The following is a 24,995-nucleotide window of genomic DNA, read 5'->3' as shown; positions in this document are numbered from 1 at the left end:
TCAATCAACAATTCCAGCGTTACGGTAGCTTTCAATGGCATCAGTGAGAGTTTCCTTCAATGGCCGGTAACTCCATCCCAACCTTTGCAATTTCTTAGAACTCAGCCTTTTTTCATCCCGCACTTGGCAAAAGCTGCCCATAGAAGCAAAATCCAGAAAACATGAATTGAGACACCCAAATATGTTATATAAACACTCAAAGATGCAAGATATGATTGTTAAAGATTTGTATATTCTTTTGCACGGCCTCATTGATCCATAAGTAGACACCACACTGAAAGATCACCTTAGTAAATTAAATAGCATCAAAGATAAACTTACTTCTTAGGATAGTTATAGTTGGGGTGTATACTCTTCAGCGAGTCCACTAAATCCTTTGCATTGATCATGTGTGCTAAGCATATGTATCTTCCTTCAGCCTCAGGCTTTTCAAAGGCCAGAAGTAGTGCCTCAGCAACATCACGTACGTCTACAAGCATTGAAAGCTTGTTTTCTATTGATTCATTCCCACCTGCAGGGTAATTGAGTGGTAAAAGAAGAGAGAAGTACCTCATACGGATCAAAAGAAGCCTGTTTAGGAGAAGAAAAACGGATATTTTCTAACATATTAATCAGTAACACACTAACACTAATACAATACAAAAAGTTTCCATTGTGTTAAACTTGATGAGATCAATCTCAATGCTGGTGATGCTAGGACTCATGCTAGTGCTGTGGAAGATAAGTCCAAAATTGATACCAGTACAGTGAAAGGCAAGACCACGATCCCAAAGACAGAGCATGAGGTAATGGACATGAGCTACTTAATGGATACAATAGAAGCCATACCTTACCATGACTTGTTTATACATAGTTATGAGGAATTGCTGCCACATGGCTTAGGGAGATAAGGCTGTGATATAAATTCTTGTAATCATAGGTAGTTGTAGTATAAGCTTGTAACTACTTTTCCCTTCAAAAGTGAAAATTAGTTTTTTTTTCTTCAATTTTATCAGATAGCTCTTGTATATAAATAGCTAGGCGATTGTATTTTATTCATTCTAGAAAGTTGTATTGCTCAGTCTTCTTCAATAAAACACAGTTTTATTTAGAGAGCGCCTTCACCTCTTTTTACACATTGCAGCGAATTGCTTCTAAGCTAAGGAACAATAAGACAACGGAAAGACAAAAAAGTAGAAATTCAAGCAACATGGAACTGAGTCAAAATTTTATATATGGTTTTTTAAAGCATGAAACATTAACTTGAGATGTTAATAGACAGCCTCATCAATACGTAAACAGAGCTGTATATAAAATTACAATGAGGGGTTCTCCACAGTGTATATATAAATATAAATGGGTGTCTGCGTATGTTTATATTTATGTAACAGCTATGAACGATACAAGGCTAATATTAACATTAGAGTCAGGTACCTTTCAGAAGTCTAATGATAATTAAGCTACTTGAATTTACTGTAGGCTGCAGAATCGGCCCAAAAACTAGGGAAGGACATACAGTTACAACATCAAGCCCACTTCTTTTTGCAAAATTCAATGCCTCACTTTCTGCTTCTATTTTAGAAAGCTGATACCAGCGCTGGAAAATTTTTGAACTAGACAATTTAGTGAACGAATGGAAACATTTTAACACAATCCATAAATCAAATTGCTATGCAAGAAATATCATAAAAATGTATTATAATCACACATTGTACAAAATAAAGCAACAAGCTTAACATAAAATTGTATTTTGTGGCAGTTTACCTTTGTGGTTCTAAAATATTCCTTGTCAGTCCAAGAAGTTTTGAACGGTTTTTAGACCCTTTAACCCAACCAAATTTACCTAGTTAATTAGCCAAGTGATTAACTTAGTCAAATAATGCAAATCTAGGTTAACACAATTCAATAATCATATCAAGAATATAAAGCAGTGAAAATATAAAAAACACAAAGATATGATCACCCAGGAAAACCAAACTGGTAAAAAACCTAGGGAGGATTTAACCTAGCTATCCTCAAGATAAACTTGAATCTACTATATGAAAGAATCGAAATTCATACAAAAGGACTTAAAAGCAGCCACGCTCGACTTCCTAATGCTATCCACCTGTAGGACTTATTGACACGACCACGTGCAAGCTCCGAATCCACATACTCCTTCTTTCTTGGATTCTCCACAAGATACAAGCACTCCCACTTGTGTTTCTTTAAGCTCTAATGGCAGCAACTGAGTTGATCATCAAGGTGTTGATAATATCTCTACCTTGAAAACCCTAAGTTTATGTAAAGGAAAGCTCCTCAAGGATCTCACAAGAGATTCACACAAACCGCAAAATATGAGCAACAATACAACCAGAGCAACTCTAAAAAACGTGGTTATAGTTTTGCCTTATATACCTAGGACAAAAACCTAAAACCCAAAATGTTTAATGAGATAGGGATGAGTTGGAAATCCTGTAGAAAAACATTCTGGCCGACTTTCGATCGATCAATCGAGCCAGGCCGAAATGCACTAATGCATCTGCAGTCTCTCGATTCCAACTTTACATGAATTACACAACTTCGAGCAAGCCTAAACAAGACTAAACATATTGTTCTAATCATGGTTTGCCAACCTTATACATTAGAGTTCTAAATACATCAAATCCTAAATCTTTAGAACCCAACAAACTCCTCATTTGGCAATCCGTGACAAAACATAAATTAAAAACTCAAAGTTTACAAATAAAAGCCCTTTACAAAAATAATGCTCATAAACACAAATTCAATCCTAACTACTATCCATCAGTTGCAAGTGTAGACAGCAGTTTAATTGAATCAACCTGTATATTCCTGAAACACTCAACAAACGCATAAACGCATATGTGATAGAAAAACAGTAAATCAACAGATATGTAAACTAACTCATGTAAACTAACTCTCCCCTTAAGTTAGATACAACAAAAATAAAACATTCTTGTATGTTTCACACAACACATAATAAAGACATATATCAATGAATAACTTATAAATATAAATCAATAAGTAGTGAACACAAGAAACAAGAATCATATATATCAAAATAAATGTATCTCCCCCTAACATGAATAGCAAAAAAAAAAAAAAAAATGATATACAAAGTGAAGCACGTAGATACAATCTAATATCTCCACTAACTCCACAAAACAAAAAAAAAATACTCCCCCTAACTATAAAAACTCCTTTACAAGTGTCAAAACTATACTCCCTCTTTTTGTGACAGAATGCCAAAGAACAATCACACGCCATTATCAAAAGGAGGTGGTGAAGATGAACGAAGATGCGCTAAGTCGGCTTGCAAAGCACGTATCTCATCAAGCAAGTCCACCAAAATCTAACCATGAGTCGCCTGAACGGTCATGACAGTCTCCAAGGTACGACGTATATCAATGTCATCCAAAGGAGGTGGAGAAACATCAGCAGCAACAGCATCACCAATAGGATTAGCAACACTCTCACCAGTAAGACCTGTAGAAGAAGAAGGAGGAGGTGCGCTACCAGAAGGCTCAAACCTAGGGTGTTTAGAGCCAGCTCGAAGATGAGCAACCCTCTGTCTAAGAAAAGACGCATCTATGGGAGCAATAACATGTACGGGCTCAGAAGAAGGGAAATCATCCAGACCAAGATATAACAAAATCCTATGAATAAAAATGGGATGGACAAAAGCATGAAAGGAAGATGAACTCCTATAAACTTCATTCAAAGAATGAAGAAACAAGTGAGGAAAACTAATAGGAGCATCGGTAACAAGAGCGTACAAAAAGACACATCGCTCGAGAGAAATGGTGTGAAGATGAGAAATGGGCCATATAGAATGACATGCTATCCTAAAGAAAAGATAATGCAATTCAGATAGCTCAGCAGTGGTGATCCTAGGATTAGAACCCCACTGGATAGAAGACCCAGTGATGTATGACATGACATCACTCAAAAGAGGAGACTCATCATAAGGGTAGACAGGGTGCTGGACCAAAGATATCCCTAAAGCATCAGCCACTACAGTAGGAGGAATGGTGTACTTTACACCTCGTATCAAACTCTTTACCAAAATGTTGGAATCATAGATGTGGATAGAGATGTTTGAAAAGAACTCTCTAATCAGGGTAGCTGGAGGAGGAGGATCAGAAATATCTAACAGAGGTAACCAGCCCCGACGCTCAAAATTTTCCCTAATGGCAGGATCAAGCTCATCTAACACAACAGAATGCTTAGCCCATATCTTTCTCCTAAGGTTCAGGGTCTCAAAAATCTCTTGGTTTTTCGCACTAGGAAACTTCTCGTGGTTAAAAGAAGATGGGGGAGGAGAAGGTGAGGGAACAAACCTATGAGCTCTAGTCTTCCTAGGCATGATGATAAGGAAAGGACAAAGACACAAAGATAGAACCAAAAGAACAAAATAAAGCACAAACCAAGGGCAGACTGCAAGTTAGTACAAAAAAAATATAACAAAAATCTATATGATGCATGAACAATTACAATGTTATGATGCATGTTCTAATGCAGTCAAATTAAGTTAATTTAAGTTCAATTTCACAAAATTGGCTTGAGCGCAGAGTTTCTAATAAAAACCCAATATTGAAAACCACTTGTTAAGATTTTGGAAAATATTTGACTTATTGATCATCACACAAGCTAGAAAACATAATATAATGATCAATTACATCAATTCAACAAGCCAATTACATCAATTGAACAAATCCCCAATTCGGAACAATTACAACCCTAGAATTTTCAATTTTTCACAAATCACAGAATTGATCAAATTAAACCATCAAAATCAAGTTTGTATCATGTTCGAACAAAAACTCAATGATCAATTTCAGTTAAAAAGGCTTGAATCATTAAAAACCCAAAAAGAAATAGGTCCAAAAATTACAATGAATAATGCATGAAATATGTAAATAAAAGAAAAAGGAGGGGTATAATGGACATATCGGCCTTAGAGGACAAAAGCCTTGTAAAAGATTCAAAGGAAAATGACAAAAAAATTGAAGATTTAGCCTTGCCGAGTTGGAGAGAGAGAGAAAAAGGTTTGAAACTTTTTGAAAAGTGATTTGAACAAGTCAAAGTCTGATATTTTAAAAACCTGATTCGCGATATTCGATTGATCGAAAATTACAATCGATCGATCAAATCAACCTAAGACACTTAAAAGAATTTTAAGCACATTTTCGATCGATCGAAAAACAAAATGGATTAATCAAAACAGGCAGAGGCTCACAAAATTTTTGGGAAAGAAAAAATTTTGAAAAATATATTTTGGCCATAAACTCCTCAAAGCATTACAATTGATGAACAAAATGTATGAGTATGAGATGAAATGCTTTTTCAAAAACCCAAGTTTTAAACCCAGTTTTTCAAAGAAAATTTCAGCCATTCTCCCTTTAAATTCTTGAGCAAAAAAAATGTTTTGCATAATACTCAAAGTATTTTCAAATTTGGTTGGTTAGACCAAAAACACACACAATAACATGTACAGTGTTTAGCAAAGAGTAACTTGTGTAGTGTATGCAACTAGCAAAAACTTGAGATACATGTGAGGTGATATGTGACAATAGCAAATCTGAATTCTGAGTTTTTGATAAAAACACATGGACAAATTGGATTATTCTCAAATCCTTCTTTCAAAAGATATTCACTGAGACGATTTTACCACATGCGTCCGGATTGCTTTAACCTATATAAGGACCTTTGTAGCTTGATAGAATACATACTTCAGGATGTAGGATTATATTTTTCAGGCATTTTATATCCTTTAGGGATTTTCATGTAGATATCATTATCTAATGATCCATACAGGTATGCTGTAACAACATCCATTAATCGCATATTCAAATTTTATTTTGCTACCAAACTAATCAAAAATCTGAATGTAATTGCGTCCATTACAGGAGCATATGTTTCTTCATAATCAATACTAGGTCTCTGCGAGAAACCTTGTGCTACAAGTCGCGCTTTGTACCTTGTAATTTTATTTTTCTCATTTTGTTTACGTACAAATACCCATTTGTATCCAACAGGCATTACACCTTTAGGTGTTCGGACTACAGGTCCAAAAACTTCATGTTTACTTAGTGAATTTAATTCTGCTTGAATCGCCTCTTTCCATATTGGCCAATCATTTCTACGTTGACATTCATCAACGGTTTGTGGTTCATATTCATTATCATTACTTCTGGTAATATCAAGGGCAACATTATATGGAAATATGTTGTCGACAACAATTTTATTTCTATCCCAAATTTCTCTTGTATGTACATAATGTATCGAGATCTCGTTATTTTCAGGTACCTGATCCCCTTCAGGGGATAACTCTTCAAGAGGTTTATTTTCAGGAGATTTTTGTGCACAAGTTTTGGATAGATCAATTATTTCTGTGACCTGTTTCCTGGGTATAGCCTCTTTATAGGCTGCAACTTGTTTTTCTTGTACTTTTCTCTTCCGGGGAATTTTATCTTTAACATCGATAGGTCTTCCACGCTTCAAGTGTGGCTTTGATTCATTTACTGCTGTATTAACTAATTGTCCTACAGGGACTTCGATCCGTGCTAGAGTATTAGCAACTGGAATGTGAGATTTCACTATTTTCTTATTGTTGGTGAATACATCCGGTAATTGATTTGCAATTCCTTGCAAGTGAATAATCCTTTGAACTTCCAGTTCACATTGATTTGTACGATGATCAAAATGAGATAACGTCGAAACATTCCAAGTAATCTCACGTCGTGCTTCAGGCAACGACTTTTCTCCCCCTAATGGTGGGAAGATTGTTTCATTAAAATGACAATCCTCAAAACGTGCCTTAAAAACATCACCAATTAGAGGTTCAAGATATCTAATGATAGATAGGGAATCAAAACCTGTATATATTCCAAATTTACGTTAAGGACCCATCTTAGTGCGTTGTGGGGGGTGTAATAGGTACATATACAACACAACTAAATGTGCACAAGTGAAAAATATTTGGTTGTTGGCCAAGTACAAGTTGCAATGGCGAAAATTTATGATAAGCAGTTGGCCTAATACGAACTAATGATGCAACATGTAAAATAGCATGACCCCAAGCAGAAACTGGTAATTTTAATTTCATAAGCAAAAGTCGAGCAATAATTTGAAGTCTCTTGATAAGTGATTCAGCTAAACCATTTTGAGTATGTGTATGGGCAACAGGATGTTCAACATCAATTCCAATTGACATGCAATAGTCATCAAAAGCTTGAGATGTGAATTCACTAGCATTATCTAAACGAATTTTCCTAATTAGATAATCAGGAAATTGTGCTCGCAACCTAATTATTTGAGCAAAAAGCCTAGCAAATGCAACATTTCTAGTAGAGAGTAAACAAACATGTGACCATCTGGTTGATGCATCAATTAAAACCATAAAATACTTGAATGGACCACAAGATGGGTGTATTGGTCCACATATATCACCCCGAATTCTTTCTAAGAAAGATGGACACTCAACAACAATCTTTGAATATGATGGCTTGGTAATTAATTTACCTTGAGAACATGCATTACATGGATAATCACTAGTTAAAAGAATCTTTTGGTTCTTTAAGGGATGTCCGTGGGAGTTTTCAATAATTCGACGCATTATTATTGATCTTTGATGACCTAGACAATCATGCCAAAGCATAAAAACTTTTGGATCCGAACACTTCTAGTGTATTGCAACATTTGTTTCAATTGTTCTCATTGTAGTATAATATAACCCAGAAGAGAAAATAGACAAAGCATCATCAATACAGAATACAAAGCATTATCAATACAGAATTTTGTGCCCTTTGGTAACATGATAATCGCTCTTCCAGAGCCTTCAATTAAGTTTGATGAACTTGATATGGTATTGACATTGGCTTTGCATAATTTTAAAATTTGAAAATATTTTTTATCTTTAAGGATCGTATGAGTTGTTGCACTGTCTGCTAGACATAAATCTTCTTTATTCATCTTGGAATTGATTTTACGAGTAGAACCCATGCATCTTCATATATGCAAAACATAAATTAAACTTTATTACTTTAAACATAAATAAAACTTATAAAAATACTTATTACAATGCCATTATATAATAAAAGAAAAATAATTAATTGGTATGGACATCTCCATCACGAATCATACTTATTAGAATATGATAATATAATAAAAGAAAAATAATTAATTGGTATGGACATCTCCATCACGAATCATACTTATTAGAATATGATAATATAATAAAAGAAAATAATTAATTGGTACGGACATTTCCATCACCAATCAAATTATCAAATTTTTGATCAACATCCTCAAAGAAATCAGAGACATCAAGATGAGTCATATCCACTCCATTTGGAAGGTCAAGATAATTCATAGGATCTTCAAGATCATTATAATCAACAAAGTTTGTTTCTATTTCCTTTCTCTTTTCTTTTATGGAGGCTTGGTACAAATCTACCAAATGTTTAGGAGTATGACAGGTACGTGACCAATGACCTTCCATTCCACACCTATAACACTTATTTTCATGACCGTTTGATGGTTTATTTTGTAAACCCTTGCCATTTTGATTCTTCTGATGGTAAGGTGTGTTATTCCTTTTTGAAGAATTATGAGTACGAGCCTCTCTATATTGATTGTTCCATCCACGGCCATGACCACAACCACGACCACGACCACGCCACGCCCACGCCCACGACCACGACCACGACCACGAACATAATTTCCTCTATGTTTATCAAACGTGGTTCCATTCGCTTCAAGGAATGGAGTAGAACCGGTCGGGTGAGATTGGTGGTTTTTCAACAAAAGCTCATTATTTTGTTCAGCCACTAGAAGACATGATATCAGTTTAGAATATTTTGTGAACTTACGCTCTCGATATTGCTGCTGCAGGAGCATATTCAAGGCATGAAATGTAGTAAATGTTTTCTCTAAAATGTCTTCATCAGTGATTTTTTCCCCACATAATTTTAATAGTGAGATTATTTTAAAAAGTGCAGAATTGTACTCACTCACACTTTTAAAATTTTGCAACCTCAGGTTTAACCAATTATAACGAGCTTTTTGGAGGATTACAGATTTTTGATTCTCATATCTTTCCTTTAAATCATTTCATAAGACAAGAGGGTCTTTTACTGTAAGGTACTCAGATTTTAATTCTTCATGGAGATGATGGCGAATAAAAATCATTGATTTTGCACGGTCCTGCAGGGATGCTTGATTGCCAACCTTAATTGTATCTCCAAGTTTCTTGCCTCTAGGTGAATCTCAGAATCAAGGGTCCATGACAAGTAATTCTTGCCCGAGATGTCAAGGGCAGCAAATTCAAGTTTTGTAATGTTCGACATCTATATAAATATATAATTACGTAAGAAATTAAATAACTATATATATATATATATATATTATCATACACAATTTTAATGAAACAGCACTACATATACATGTTCAAATTTAATTGTATTGGAACAATACTTACATTTTTAAACATTATTAGTACACGTAATAATGTATAAACATGAAGACAATATTTAAAATCTATCACATAGAATTCAAAAGAGACTATCACCTAAAGAGTTACATCATATAACTCTCACATCTCCTAGAATTTAAGCTTGCAATCATGTAAGTTTCTTGAATTTTGCCTCATATTGTACACATCAATTTTAATTATGTGATTTGGCATCAAGCCTAATAGTACATATTAATTTTAATTATGTGATTTGGCATTAAGCCTAATAGTACACACCAATTTTAAGCATTAAACAATTAAACCGAGGCTTCACCTTATGTTCTTTTTGTGCATGTGATACACTTTCTCGAGCACAGAATCTTACGATATACACTAAGGTATTCATGATTGGCTAGTGAATAGTGGTGAGATGGTTATTTATACTTTTCTCAAAATGATCAAGTCCAACAGTCAAATAACATGTGACTTCAAGATCAAGACAAAGTGATCAAAAACCATAAACATCTTTCCCACACAACATGCACTACAAAGTTTCAACTAGTAAAGTGCAATAAATAAGCTCATCAAAACTAAACAAGGTATACAAGACATGTTATGTGTGAATAAATTGACCAACCTTGTTTTCAAAAACCAAGAAAAATAAAGCCAAACACAATTTGCTTTCCTCCTTTTTTATTTTTTATTTTTTTTATTTATTCAAAAGAAAAAACAAAAATAAATCCTAGAATGAAATGCATGAATGTTATGCAATACAAGTCCTAAAAACAAAATAACACAAAAACCAAAATACAATGGTCACAAAAGAGAAAAGCAATGAAGCACAATGACCATGTCAGAAAGACTCAATTAGATCAAGTCTTTTGCATCCAAAATCTTTTAGATGCACCATGAGTATTGGAGTTTCTATTCACGTTCAAGTGATTTCCAACTCCAGGATTGGAATAAAGGTTTAAAACCTTTACTAATTCACTAATGAGTGCCATAATATCTTGTGCTTGAGACACAAGCACTTTTGGTTTGTTTGCTCTCTTAGCAGCTTGAAGTTTGTAACAGTTAGGACGAATGTGTCTAGATTTCCCACAAAAATGACAAACCCAAGCAGGTTTACCATGCATCTTGTCCTTAGAAAGGGTATACTGCTTAGGTTTAGACTCTTTTAGATTAACCCTAATCTTCCTAGATTGTGAAACTTCTATAGGTTTGACAACCTCACTCACAGGAGGTTTGATAGTATCATTCACAACCTCACTCACAGAAGGTTCAGAAGAAGATGAAGGAACAAAGTTTGCGCAATGTGGTGCAGACACAAAGATGCTTTCAACAAAACTTAAACCAAATTTGTCAGAAGGATACTTTTGAACATTCAGCATTTGATCAAGTTTAGAACTAGCAGATCTAGCAATAGATAAATCATGTTCTAAAGTTTTAACTTTATCAAGCAAAAGCATATTCTCAGATTTCATATTGTTCAAAAGATCATTAGCATCAAACAATTTAACAAGCAAATTTTTCTTTTCAAGCTCAAGAGATTCAATTTTCTTCAGGCCAAGTTCAACATTCATAGCATTCTTTGCAGCAACTTTACAAAGTTTATTATAGGCCTCTTGAAGATCTGCATCCTCAGAGAGTTCCCCATCAGAAGGGTTCTCTTCAACAGACATGCTTTCATTGACTACAGTAGTAGCAGTGAAAGCAATGAAATTTCCATCCTCGTCACATCTAGACTCATCATCAGAAACCTCATTATCACTAAGGGTTATAGCCATAGCTTTACCCTTAGACCTCAAGAATGTAGGACATTCAGATTTAACATGACCATACCCTTGACATCCAAAACATTGAGAACCCAAAGAATTATTGAAAGATTGACCTACTTTTTCTCTAGGTTTTTCAGTGTTACTAACCTTATTGGGATCATTCTTCCTAAAATTTCTAGGTTCAGCAGTGTTTGTATTTCTTGCCTTTCTGTTACTGTTTCTAAGAAAGTTTCTAAAGTTCTTGGCAAGGTTAGCAATCTCTGTAGCAGTGAGCTCATCATCAAATCCACCAACCTCAACATCATCAACAGACTTAAGAGCCATTGACTTGGATTTGCTAGATTGGGATAGGTCCAGCTCATAGGACTGAAGAGATCCTACAAGCTCATCTATAGGGATGGAGTCCACATCCTTGCTCTCAATAATGGCAGTCACTTTGGGCCTAAAGTTGTCAGTCAAAGATCTAAGAATCTTCCTAACAATTTTAGGTTGATCATAGATTTCACCCAAATTAAAAGCAGAATTAACAATATTATTCAGTTTAGCATAGAATTCATCAAAAGTTTCATCATCAGACATCCTAATACTTTCAAATTTAGAAGTTAATTGCTGCAATTTATTAATCTTAACTGCCTTTGTGCCTTCATGCACGGTCTGGAGGATTTTTCAAGCAGTATGAGCAACTTCAACATTAGAGATTCTCTTAAATTCCTCCATAGAAACAGCGTTAAAAATGACATTCATAATTTTGCTATTGAACCTAGCTGTTTTTTTTTTTGAGAAGTTTGCCACTCACTCACAAGAGTAGTGGGCTTCTCCCATCTGTACTTAACGGAATTCCAAACCCTCTCATCAATAGATTTCAGGAATGCTTTCATCCTTTCTTTCCAATAAGCATAGTTATTCCCATCAAAGTGAGGAGGAACAACAAGAGAGTATCCATGTTCCATAACAATAGAGGTCAAGGATCAGCTCAGAGATCAAAAGATCTACAACAAGGGAGCTACCCGCTCTAATACCACTTGAATGGTTTTTAGACCCTTTAACCCAACCAAATTAACCTAGTTAATTAGCTAAGTGATTAACTTAGTCAAATAATGCAAATTTAGGTTAACACAATTCAATAATCATATCAAGAATATAAAGCAGCGGAAATATAAAGAACACAAAGATATGATCACCCAGGAAAACCAAACCGGTAAAAAACTTGGGGAGGATTTAACCTAGCTATTCTCAAGGTAAACTGGAATCTACTATATAAAAGAATCGATGTTTATACAAAAGGACTTATAAGCACCCATGCTCGACTTCCTAATGCTACTCACTAGTAGAACTTACTGACATGACCGCGTGTAACCTCCGAATCCACAAACTCCTTCTTTCTTGGATACTCCACAAGATACAAGCACTCCCGCTTGTGTTTCTTTAAACTCCAATGGCAACAACTGAGTTGATCATCAAGGTATTGATAATATTTCTACCTTGAAAACCCTAAGTTTATGTGAAGGAAAGCTCCCCAAGGATCTCACAAGAGATTCACACAAACCGCAAAATATGAGCAACAATACAACTAGAGCAACTCTAAAAAACGTAGTTAGGGTTTTGCCTTATATACCTAGGAAAAAAACCTAAAACCCAAAATGTTTAATGAGATAGGGCTGAGTTGGAAATTCTGCAGAAAAATATTCTGGCCGACTTTCGATCAATCGAGTCTTTCCTTCAATCAATCGAGCCAGGCCGAAATGCACTAATGCATCTGCAGCTTCTCGATTCCAACTTTACATGAATTACACAACTTTAAGCAAGTTTAAACAAGACTAAACATATTGTTTTGATCATGGTTTGCCAACATTACACATTAGAGTTCTAAATACATCAAATCCTAAGTCTTTAGAACCTAACAAGTTTCATCCATCACTTGACCCTTGGGCCAGCTTGGATTCATCAGCAAAGTAGCAATAGAGGAAACAAAAACAACCGCTTAACTTTTGCTTCAACACATGCATTTAGTACATTAAGTGTGCCCTTTACAGCAATTTCAATCAATTCCACCTTCACAAAGTATATTAAATATGAAAGGAAAAAATTATGTATGTGCATTAATATATGTGAGAGACCGTGCCCCCGGCCCCTTTTTTTATGAATTGTTAGGGCAAACCCACGTGAATGGGTGGAGTCGTGTTATTGCCTCTCAAAATGGAGGTTCGACTAGTTATATCTTTCCCTTTAGATTAAGAGTTTTACAATGGAGTCGCCACTTATTTAATTATTGGGATAAATAAGAAAACCAAAATTGAAAAATTCCTCATTTTATTAATTTGAAATTTGAATTTACATTGATCATAGGAAAATTACATGGTTTTGATCCTAGATACAATCTAAGATAAAATACATGACTTTGTTTTCTAGTTACAATCTAAAAATTGAAAATTACATGGATAAGCATTTGATCTACCAACCCTTGATCTAAGTTCGGAGGCTATGTTACAAGGTAGGAAGGTGTTAGGCACCCACCTTGCCTGGTGAAACCGGTCTTCTAGACTATGTTGGCCAACAATCATATCATATCATCCAATATGTCAATCAATTTACATGCTGAATTTAATGTGTGTGTATGTGATAAACCCTAATTCAATTTATTAAGCATTGCATTTGGATTGAAAAATAAATTCTAGTGAATGTGTGTGAATGGTGATAACCTAGATTCAAGGATTTGAAAGAATTATTAAACAAACATCTTTTTCATATTTTTGATGTAGATTTAAGATTAAAATTAGTAATATGCATGAATATGTAATGAACAACCAAGAACATATAAGAACAATTAAGAACATTCAAATATATTCAAGGGAATTTAAATGATTACTATCATATTTTAATCTTAAATTCTCATCATGGTAACACAAAAAACAAGTTAGGGAAATGAATTATACCTTCATGCAAGATCCATATGGTGGAGGAGGAGATTCTTGGTGGAGGTCCTAAGGGTGGAGGAAAAAAAAAAAAAAAACTAGGAGAGGGAGAGTGAGTCTCACTCAATATCTTGAGTCTCAGGAAGACCAAGATATGACAAGACTACTCAACTTCACTAGAACTCAAAAGAGGGGAGGAGAGGAGATTTTTTTGTGTCCTTTGGAATGAAGGAGATGGGGGGTTTATATAGTAGTGGTGGAGGGAATATGAATAGAAGGCCATTTAATGAGGGTTGACAAGGATTATGAACCTAGACCTCATTTTAGCCTTGGGAAAAATCTTGTGCATTAAATGGAGAGATTGGTAGGAGTAGGGAGCAAGCCAAAATTCGGTTTTCCCGTAGCAGCTGTAACAGCTTGTAGAGTCAATTTCGAAGAATCATATCTAACTCAATTCTGATCAGAATTGTCTCGTTCTTATACTCAAATTGAAGCCCCAGATGTCTAATTTCTGGGAAAATTAACCTCATTCACATATTCAAAATATTTTGAGAGATATTGATGAAATGGTGAGCAGATGTCATTTGTTAGAAAATGGTTTCAGCACAATTAACATTAATAGGTCCCAAATTAGCTCCCAATTAACATTAGATGACTCCAAATCACTCCCATTTCAGACTTAATTGGTTTCAGATTTACTCTAATTAAAAGATAATTGCATAAATTACTCATTGAATAATTAATGTTTAACTATCTAATTAATTAGGTATATGCAACCTCACCATAAAATGTAGTCCTAACTAATCAAATTATGACATGTCATTAATCTCAAATTGATTACACTTATAACCAATTGAAATCAATTGTTCATAATCACATATAGTCGGACTAAATTTGTGATAGTGCATCTCAGTCATTAAAACTTGATTTGATGATAACTTTCAATCTGGTGATCCAATTAGGACTTATGACCAGTTAATTTGATCGTTACAACATCAAGATCATTTTGGTGAAATGAGATTAAGAATCTAATAAACAGAATCAAGATGCATATTTCTGATGTGAAAGTACCCTTTTACCCTCCATGTGAGGTTAAATGCGGGTTGCAAAATGGGGTGTCAACAGAATGCCCCTCATTGGCAGAGCTTGAAAAGCGAATGTTAATGTATGAAAGAGACACCTAACTTTGCAATCAGTATTTAACCGTGGTGAATATATGATGCATGTAGATAAAAATGTAGATGGTCATGTTGTGGATTAAGATGTGGACCGAATCTCAAGGGAGATTGCCTACGTACCTCTTGGTGGGAGGATCAGGTCCAAACGTAGTTCATGCATGCAAATTTTTTTTTTTTTTTTGAATGAGTACAAAACATGCTTACCTGAGGTCAAGAAAAAAAATGGAGGATCAAGGATCCTAGCCCATGTTTTCAGAGGACCTAGGATCTTGGCTTATGTTTTTAAAGGACCAAAGGTTCTGGATCCTGGCTCATGTTTTCAGAGGACCTAAGTTTCTGGATCCTGGCTCATGTTTTCAGAGACCTAGAATTTTTGGATCTTAGCTCATGCCGATGTGTGTCGGCCTTTTACCCTAGTATCTGCAAAATAAATATTTTCAATTAGTAACAGAGTTATTCATTGAAAAGACTTTGGCATACCTGGCGAATGCCCCTAGTTTGGAACATATTTTGTGCTTTGATGAATGCTGAGGGTGGATAGCTAACTTGCTGTTGTGACCACTGGAGAATATGGAAGGAGATCGCAATCTGCCATTTGTTTTGGAAATCTTTCATTTGAAGCTATGCTCAAGAGATTTATCCTTTGAAGTTTTGACTCTGGAGATTTTTCCATTGAAGTTTTCAAAATTTTTAATGAAGATTTGTTCATTGTAGATTTTTCCTATGAAGATTTATTCATTGGAGATTTTTCCTTGAAAAATTGAGATTTTTTTTTTTTTTTCTGAAGAGTTATCTTGAAGATTTATCCTTTAAACATTTGATTTTTTTTTAAAAAAAAGATCTATTCATGGAGATTTTTCCTTTGAAATATGGAGATTTTTCCTTGAAGATTAATTCTGGAGATTTTTCCATTGTAATTTTGAAAAACTCTAATGAAGATTTGTTCATAGGAGATTTTTCCTTGAAAAAATAGTTTTGGAGATTTTTCCTTTGATGATTTAAAAATTTTTAATGAAGATTTATTCATTGGAGATTTTTCCTTTTGAAGATCTGTTCATGGAGATTTTTCCTTGAAGATTTATTCTGGAGATTTTTCCATTGGATTTTTGAAAACTTTTTAAGAAGATTTGTTCATGGAGATTTTTCCTTGGAATATGGTTTTGGAAAATTTTCCTTTTGAAGATTTGTTCATGGAGATTTTTCCTAGAAGATTTATTCTGGAGATTTTTCCATTGTATTTTTTTAAAATTTTTAAGAAGATTTGTTCATAAAGATTTTTCCTTAGGAATATGGTTTTGGATATTTTTCCTTTGAGAAATGGAGATTTTTCCTTTTGAAGATTTGTTCATGGGGATTTTTCCTTTGAAAAACGGAGATTTTTCCTTTGAAAATGGAGATTTGTTTATGATCAAAAAGTGAAGAAGATGAAGATGGATTAGAAATGATGAAGATTTATTCATGATGATTTTTTTTTTTTTTTTTTGAAAAACCTATCCTTTGAATGAGAACAACTTTGGCTGGAAGTTGATGTGGATTGCTGGATAAATCCTTGCTTAATTCCTGTAAAAGGATAATTTCAATTAGCAATGGATTTATTCATTAACATGAATTGGAAGTACTTACCTAATGCCCCTAGTTTAGGGCATATTCCAAGCTTCGATTGAAGCTAAATTAATTTGATGTTGTGACCATGGAGGAACATGAAAGAAGATTATGGTCCGCCATCCTTGGTTCCTGCAAAAAGGCTTTCTTTCTCTAGCTTGTTAGAAACCAATTATTGTGAAAACTTGCACACAATATAAATAGGCTAATGCTCCAAGTTTAAACATGCTTAATGCAAACAAATGGGCTTAACCTAACAAGCACCCAAACAATTTTGTCACATTGTTTTGGCTTTGTTCTCCAAGGTTGTTTGGGTGATTAGGACCGGGCCTCTACAAGGCTGCCTACGTACCTCTCTCATAGAGGATCAGGTCAAGATGTAGTTCAAGAGAACTGGATTTTGAAAAAGAATGTTTTTTTTTTTTTTTGGAAAAAAAAAAAACAAATTTCCTTTTTTTTTTTTGGAACAAAATGTGATCCTTTGAACAACCATTTTAGCAAATCAAAGTGTTTAAGAATCAAACAAATCTCTTTGATTGGGAAGGATCAAGATCATTAAATTCATGTAATCAAATTTGCTTCATCCTTTTGAACATCATCAGATTAAGTCTCCAAAGGCAATCAAGAAATGAAATGAATCATATTGTTGGGTGTAAACAAGAAGAATGCTTCAGGTTTGGAAGTTATTTTGATCATTTTGAGGATTTGAGAATTTGAGAAATTTTGTCCTTGGACATATCATCCTGTGGGGTTTGACAATTTTAAGCACTTTTCCTTTTTAATTCAAGAGAAAAATATTGTTAGAGTTTAAGATGCGCCTACAATTAGCAAGACTTCAAGAAGGTCTTATTCATGGGTTGTAATGTAGGCCGGGTTTAGGTTATGAAATGAATGATATAAAAAGGCTCAAAATTCTTTATGATGTTCCCCCAAGTATGCATTACTCAAAAATCAAGTATTGAAGGAGTTTTCCCATTTCTTCTTTGTCATCTTCTCACTAGTCTTCATTGATCACTTGTATCAACATTTGTTTTTATACCTCTAGACTTTCATATTGTAAAATCCTTTTCTTTTTAGGTTGCATTCTCAACTTTCCAACTTGGTAGGATTTTCTAATTTTTTCTTTTCTTCTTTTCTTTGGCCCTAACTTTTACCTAGAACTCCCTTTTGGGTTTTCAGCCTAGCGGGCTTCTTTTTTTTGGTCTTTCATCTCTTGATTGAATGAACTTTTGGGGACATTTTTCCCTCCTTGTATTTCTCAGCTTAATGATTTTTGGTCATTTTGATGCACTCTCTAGACTTCTTTCTTGCCTAAATGCACTTGCACCTTTCCGTGCTTGATGAATTTTTTCCTTTTTTGATGAACTTTCTTTTGGATGAACCTTCTACTCTTCTTAGCATGATGAGTTTTAGGTTCTTCAAACTTGATGCACATTTTTTTTTCTCACATTGATGGAATTTCATTTCTCTTTCCTTGATTGAGTGAAAGCTCATTTTTCTTTGATGATCTCTTATCTTTAGCTTAATGAATTCTCTACTTGTCTTTCATGTCCTCTATGAGAGCTTTATCAATTAGCTTCAAAGCTCAAGGTCTCCTCAACATGAGATTTAAGCATGCATACTTTGAATTTTCCCACCCTCGATTTAGATTTTAGTGGGTTCATGTGAAAAAGAGGCTAAGTGTTTAAAGACTCAAATGGGCTAGCAATGGTTAATGATCATTCTAGGTATTAAGGTATAATCTTGTTTTACCAAAGACGACCTCCTATCCCTAGCAATGCTTGCTTGTAGGCACAGTGACTTGAGCTCTTTTAATAAATTCCTCTTAAAAGAAAAAGTATGAATGCTCTATTAGAGACACAAAAGTTTTCAGAAATTTGGAATGAATGCATAAGCCTTTTGAATTTTCTGATGAATAGATTTTCTTTGATTGCCTTATAAGATCATTTCTTCTTTTATTCAAAGTAATTTAGCAAAAGTGTTTACACGGATCAAATGAAATCAATCCTTCTCAGTATAGTTGATTGTTCAAGCATTTAAACACCTTAATTCGGAAAAAGTTTTGTCCAAGGGATCCTCGTGTACCATTTTGAAAAGATGACTTTAAAGAATCTTGAAATCTTTGAAAGAAAAAAAATGGGTCTTTTTGAAAAAATCAATAGGAAGTCCAATGCCCTTAGTTCAAAGAAATTTTTTTTTTTTTTTAAAATGACTTAAGGGCTCAATGCCCCCAGTCCAAGGACTTTTTTCATTTGAAAATTTTTCTCTTTTTTTGGGAAAGATTTGGAAATCTTGAAAAAAAAAATTTGAATTTTTTTTGTTTTTTGTTTTTTGTTTTTTTTCTTAGTATATATACATGAACAAAGCTCATTAAATGCTACACGAAATTTTTGAATTAAAAAAAAAAAAAAAAAAAAAAAAACAAATTTTAAGCTTAACCATGATGTTGCAAACTAAATGTGGAGTGAGGCAAAGTTGGGCCACTTGCTTCTGCTTGGTCCATTTAGGATGCTTGAGACTTAGTGTGCTTGAACCTTGATTATGATGAAATGGCTTGGGGTTGCACTTGGAAGGCTTGAACCTTGATTATGATCTTTTGATATTTGCTTGAAATGGCTTGGGCTTGCACTTGAAATACATGCATCTTGTGAGCTTTTGGCTTTTGATGTTGATCATGCGTATACGCCTTTGATGGGCTCAAGTATTGGGCTTAGAATGATTCAAGAAACAATTTTCGGTTTTCATACCAAGTAGAGTTCAATCACAAGCCCTTGGGCTTGAGCTCATTCATAGCGTACAAGATTCAAACAATAATGATAGGAACAAGTGTTGGACTTGAGTCATCATGGTTCAAACAACGGCTAAACAAATGCATGATGAAATGCATTTACATGGATCGACCTAAAGGTAGGTTCTATGGGTCATTACAACATGGGTAGAAGGTAGGTTAAAGGTTCCCACAAGCTAGGATGTCGTACCTCCCAACTTGTGACGCCAGGAGCGCCGCGTTGGTCCGAACGGTACAGTTTGTCCTTATGAACCACCATGGCATAACCAAGATAATCCTTGTTGCAGTGGGTGGTAGGTTCACCGTTGGGTATGTGAGTCTTAAGAAGACCACAATCCATGGTTAATACTACCGGGCTTCCGGGCTAGCACACAAATAAAATAAATTTTATTCAAGCAAATGATGCATGACATGCAAAATAATGACATATTAGACATGTTATATACAAAAAATCAATAAACAAACAATGACATGGTTGGCCACTATAACCTAATTGAAGCTTAGCCCTCAATATCCCCAGTGGAGTCGTCACTGTGAGAGACCGCGCTCCTGGCCCTTTTTTTTTATGAATTGTTGGGGTAAACTCACGTGAATGGGTGGAGTCGTATTATTGCCTCTCAAAATAGAGGTTCGACTAGTTATATATTTCCCTTTAGATTAAGGGTTTTACAATGGAGTTGCCACTTATTTAATTATTAGGATAAATAAGAAAACCAAAATTGAAAAATTCCTCATTTTATTAATTTGGAATTTGAATTTACGTTGATCATAGGAAAATTACATGGCTTTGATCCTAGATACAATCTAAGATAAAGTACATGGCTTTGTTTCCTAGTTACAATCTAAAAATTGAAAATTACATGGATAAGCATTTGATCTACCAACCCTTGATCTAAGTTCGGAGGCTATGTTACAAGGTAGGAAGGTGTTAGGCACCCACCTTGCCCGGTGAAACCGGTCTTTTAGACTATGTTGGCCAACAATCATATCATATCATCCAATATGTCAATCAATTTATATGTTGAATTTAATGTGTGTGCATGTGATAAATCCTAATTCAATTTATTAAGCATTGCATTTGGATTGAAAAATAAATTCTAGTGAATGTGTGTGAATGGTGATAACCTAGATTCAAGGATTTGAAAGAATTATTAAACAAACATGTTTTTCATATTTTTGATGTAGATTTAAGATTAAAACTAGTGATATGCATGAACATGTGATGAACAACCAAGAATATATAAGAACAATTAAGAACATTCAAATATATTCAAGGGAATTAGATAATTACTATCATATTTTAATCTTAAATTCTCATCATGGTAACACAAAAAACAAGTTAGGGAAATGGATTATACCTTCATGCAAGATCCATATGGTGGAGGAGGAGATTCTTGGTGGAGGTCCTAAAGGTGGAGGAAAAAAAAAAAAAAAACTAGGAGAGGGAGAGTGAGTCTCACTCAATATCTTGAGTCTCAGGAAGATCAAGATATGACAAGACTACTCAACTTCACTAGAACTCAAAAGAGGAGAGGAGAGGGGATTTTTTTGTGTCCTTTGGAATGAAGGAGATGGAGGATTTATATAGTAGTGGTGGAGGGAATATGAATGAAAGGACATTTAATGAGGGTTGACAAGGATTATGAACCTAGACCTCATTTTAGTCTTGAGGAAAATCTGGTGCATTAAATGGAGAGATTGGTGGGAGTGGAGAGCAAGCCAAAATTCGGTTTTCCCTTAGCAGCTATAACAACTTGTAGAGCCAACTTCGAAAAATCATATCTGACTCAATTCTGATCGAAATTGTCTCGTTCTTGTGCTCAAATTGAAGCTCCGGATATATAATTTCTGGAAAAATTAACCTCATTCACAGATTCAAAATATTCTGAGAGATATTGATGAAATGGTGAGCAGAGGTCATTTGTTAGAAAATAGTTTCAGCACAATTAACATTAATAGGTCCCAAATTAGCTCCCAATTGACATTAAATCACTCCAATCACTCCAATTTCAGACTTAATTGGTTTCAAATTTACTCTAATTAAAAGATAATTGCATAAATTACTCATTGAATAATTAATGTTTAACTATCTAATTAATTAGGTATATGCAACCTCACCATAAAATGTAGTCCTAACCAATCAAATTATGACACGTCATTAATCTCAAATTGATTACACTTATAACCAATTGAAATCTATTGTTCATAATCACATATAGTCGGACTAAATTTGTGATAGTGCATCTCAGCCATTAAAACTTGATTTGATGATAACTTTCAATATGGTGATCCGATTAGGGTTATGACCAGTTGATTTGATCGTTACAACATCAAGATCATTTTGGTGAAATGAGATTAAGGATCTAATGAATAGAATCAAGATGCATATTTTTGATGTGAAAGTACTCTTTTACCCTCCATGTGAGGTTAAATGCGGGTTGCAAAATGGGGTGTCAACAATATATCAAATACATTAGGAAGTTAATATCCAGATAACTACACCAACACTACATTGCGCACTTAATTGTGTATATACGTATATATGTATTTTATTAAGGAGGTCTCTTGATAGATTTTGAACTAATTGATGAAAAACTATTTATTTATAGGGAAAAAGAAATCACAGTTAGGTATTCTTACCTCAAGGTTTGTTACTGTCGTTGAAGGCACTGATGGACTAGAAACATGGAATACTCCAATGCAACCTTCAACTGCTGAACGTATGGAGCTATAATCCAGTAAGTCTACCATGAGCAGTCTCAGGTTTTTGGATGCATTCTAAAATGTACTCAATGAGCATATTTTGCATGTCCTGCACAGAATTTCCTCAACATTCAGTAAAATTGATGGCAAAACTGTAAAAAACTTTTTTGATACAAATTTGTTTTTTGAAAATTGGAAGTAGTAAATGGCATTTCTAGTATACATGGTCAACCCATAGAAATAAATTCTTACTATGATTTGATAGTTCCTCACAATGAGTCCATTTGTTTTCATAGTATTTGATATGATTATATTTTATTTTACACCAAAAAAAAAAAACCTTAAGTCTATTCTCCAATTGAAAATGATCATGAAATTTTCTTTTTATTTTTTATTTGTGATTGATATTGAAATCCCAGTATCAATTTGTTAGGACATATGTGGTTCACTTGTTAAGAATATATGTCATTCTTTTATGTAATTGGCTAATCCTTTGACAAAACGCATTTTACTTGTAGTTGGGTAGTTCTCGGTGTTTTTAATACTTCAAGAAATTGTGTTTCAAGATCAAGTATTGAAGTCATCAAGTCTATCCAAGAAACAAGCAGAAGAAGTGTAAGTTCATTAAAGCTCGACAGCTAACTCGATAACTAGCATGTGTCGAGATTTAGAAAGCTGCTCAAACTCATGTGCTCGACACCTGCTCTACACCTCCTATCTGTCGAGGTTTATGAATTTCAAAATTTTGATATGATTTTCTTGGAATCCTTGAATGTGTCTTTGAGCATTCTTTTCTCCTAATCCTAGACATATAATAGGATTGTTTTAAGGGTCGTCAAAGAGTACACAAGTTGTACAAGCATTGAAGAAGCAAATTGTACAAGAAAAGTCAGTTTAAGCAAATTGTGACCAGAGACAAAGTTTTGCCCTAGTTCATCATTCTTGAAGAAGTTGTTGTGTATGTGCACCTTTGGGTTTTGTGACCAAGCATCTTCTTGATCTTCATCGTGGATGAACTGAAGAACTTTGCAGCCAACAACTCTTTCTAGTCGGTGATTGAAGTCGCGTATTGGGATCCGCGCAATTGGTTAGTCACGTACTTGGGAGCCGCGCATCAAAAGCAAAAATTATCACTACAGAACAAGTCCAATTGGGTATTGGGGTAAGGGTTCAACTGTAGGTTGGTATAAGGTACTGAGATTCCTTTACTTGTAACCACTTGTTGTAATAATAGTGGAGTTTCGGGAGTGGTGACCTGAAAATCACTCGGTGGAGTTTTTGCCGTTAGGTTTTCCCCATTCGTAAACAAATCACCGTGTCAAATTTATTTTCCGCTGCACTTAAATTAATTAGTGATTTGATTATGCTACCACGCACTTTGCATGTTAATTGTATTAATTAATTCAACTTGGCTAATTAATTAATTTAATCATAAAGGGTCAATTCGTTTTTGGCCTATCAAGTGGTATCAGAGCAGCCACACTTTGATTAAGTTTTAATCTTTGCTGTGTTGATCCATTGACCCCTATTTGTCATGGATAAAGGACAGTCGTTAATTATACCTCCTTTATTTTATGGCACTAACTATGCATACTGGAAAGTACGTATGAGAGCTTTCTTGCAGTCTTTAGATGAGAAGGTGTGGCAAGCTGTAGATATTGGCTAGACCAAGTCAAAAGAAGCGCCGACCGATTGGGATGAAGCCAAGATCAAGGAGGCAAACTTTAACAGCAGGGCATTGAATGCTTTATTCAGTGCGGCCATCAATGAGGAGTTCAAGAAGATATCCTCGATTGAAATTGTTAAGGAAGCATGGACCATTCTCCAGACAACCTATGAGGGTACAAAGGCTGTCAAAGATTCAAAACTTTAAAGGCTCACTACAAGTTTTAAAGAGATCAAGATGGACAAGGATGAGTCATTCAATAAGTTCTATGCCAAGCTAAAGGACGTAGTGAACTCAGCCTTTAATCTTGGGGAAACCATTCCTGAACCCAAGATTGTGAGGAAAGTGCTTAGATCTCTACCCAAGAGATTCTATGCCAAGATAACGGTGATAAAGGAATCAAAGGATATTGACAAGATTCCTTTGAATCAGCTGGTTGGTAATCTGCAGACCTATGAGCTAGGGCTATCAAGAATTGGCAAGTCAGGTAAAGGTAAGAGCATAGCCTTGAAGGCCAAAAGTAGTGACATTGATGAGTCTTCAGATGATGATGATTCTAAGATGAAGTCCTACATTACAAGACAGTTTAAGAAGTTCATGAAGAATGCCAATGGAAGGAGTTTCGACAAGGACCGTAGGCAATCCAGTTCTTCTCAATTCAAGCGCCAAGACAAAGGGAAGAAGGATGCAAAGGATGGCGGTCAGTACACTATTCTCGCAGGACCTAAGTGCTTTGGGTGTCATGGTTTTGGACATATGAAACAAGAGTATCCTACATATCTCAAGAGCATTAGGAAGAGCAAGGCACTTGCTGCAACCTTGAGTGCCACTAAACCTGAGGATGATCTTGACAATGAGGATGATAGAATCTTGAATGCCTTTACTGCCACAGTCAATCCTACTGAAGGGATTGTTGAAGACTTGGACGAAGAAGA

The 24,995-nt window shown here is 34.7% G+C and overlaps 1 pseudogene; it reads right to left on the bottom strand.

Annotated features, from left to right (window-relative positions):
* Positions 1 to 24,215, bottom strand: LOC112010655 (cinnamoyl-CoA reductase 1-like; annotated as a pseudogene).
* Between the last annotated feature and the right edge of the window lie 780 nt (positions 24,216 to 24,995).

Source organism: Quercus suber, unplaced genomic scaffold, assembly GCF_002906115.3.
Source record: "Quercus suber isolate HL8 unplaced genomic scaffold, Cork oak 2.0 scaffold_60, whole genome shotgun sequence".
NCBI lineage: Eukaryota > Viridiplantae > Streptophyta > Magnoliopsida > Fagales > Fagaceae > Quercus > Quercus suber.
Note: the sequence above shows the minus strand (reverse complement) of the source record. Positions and strands in the feature narration are given on the sequence as shown.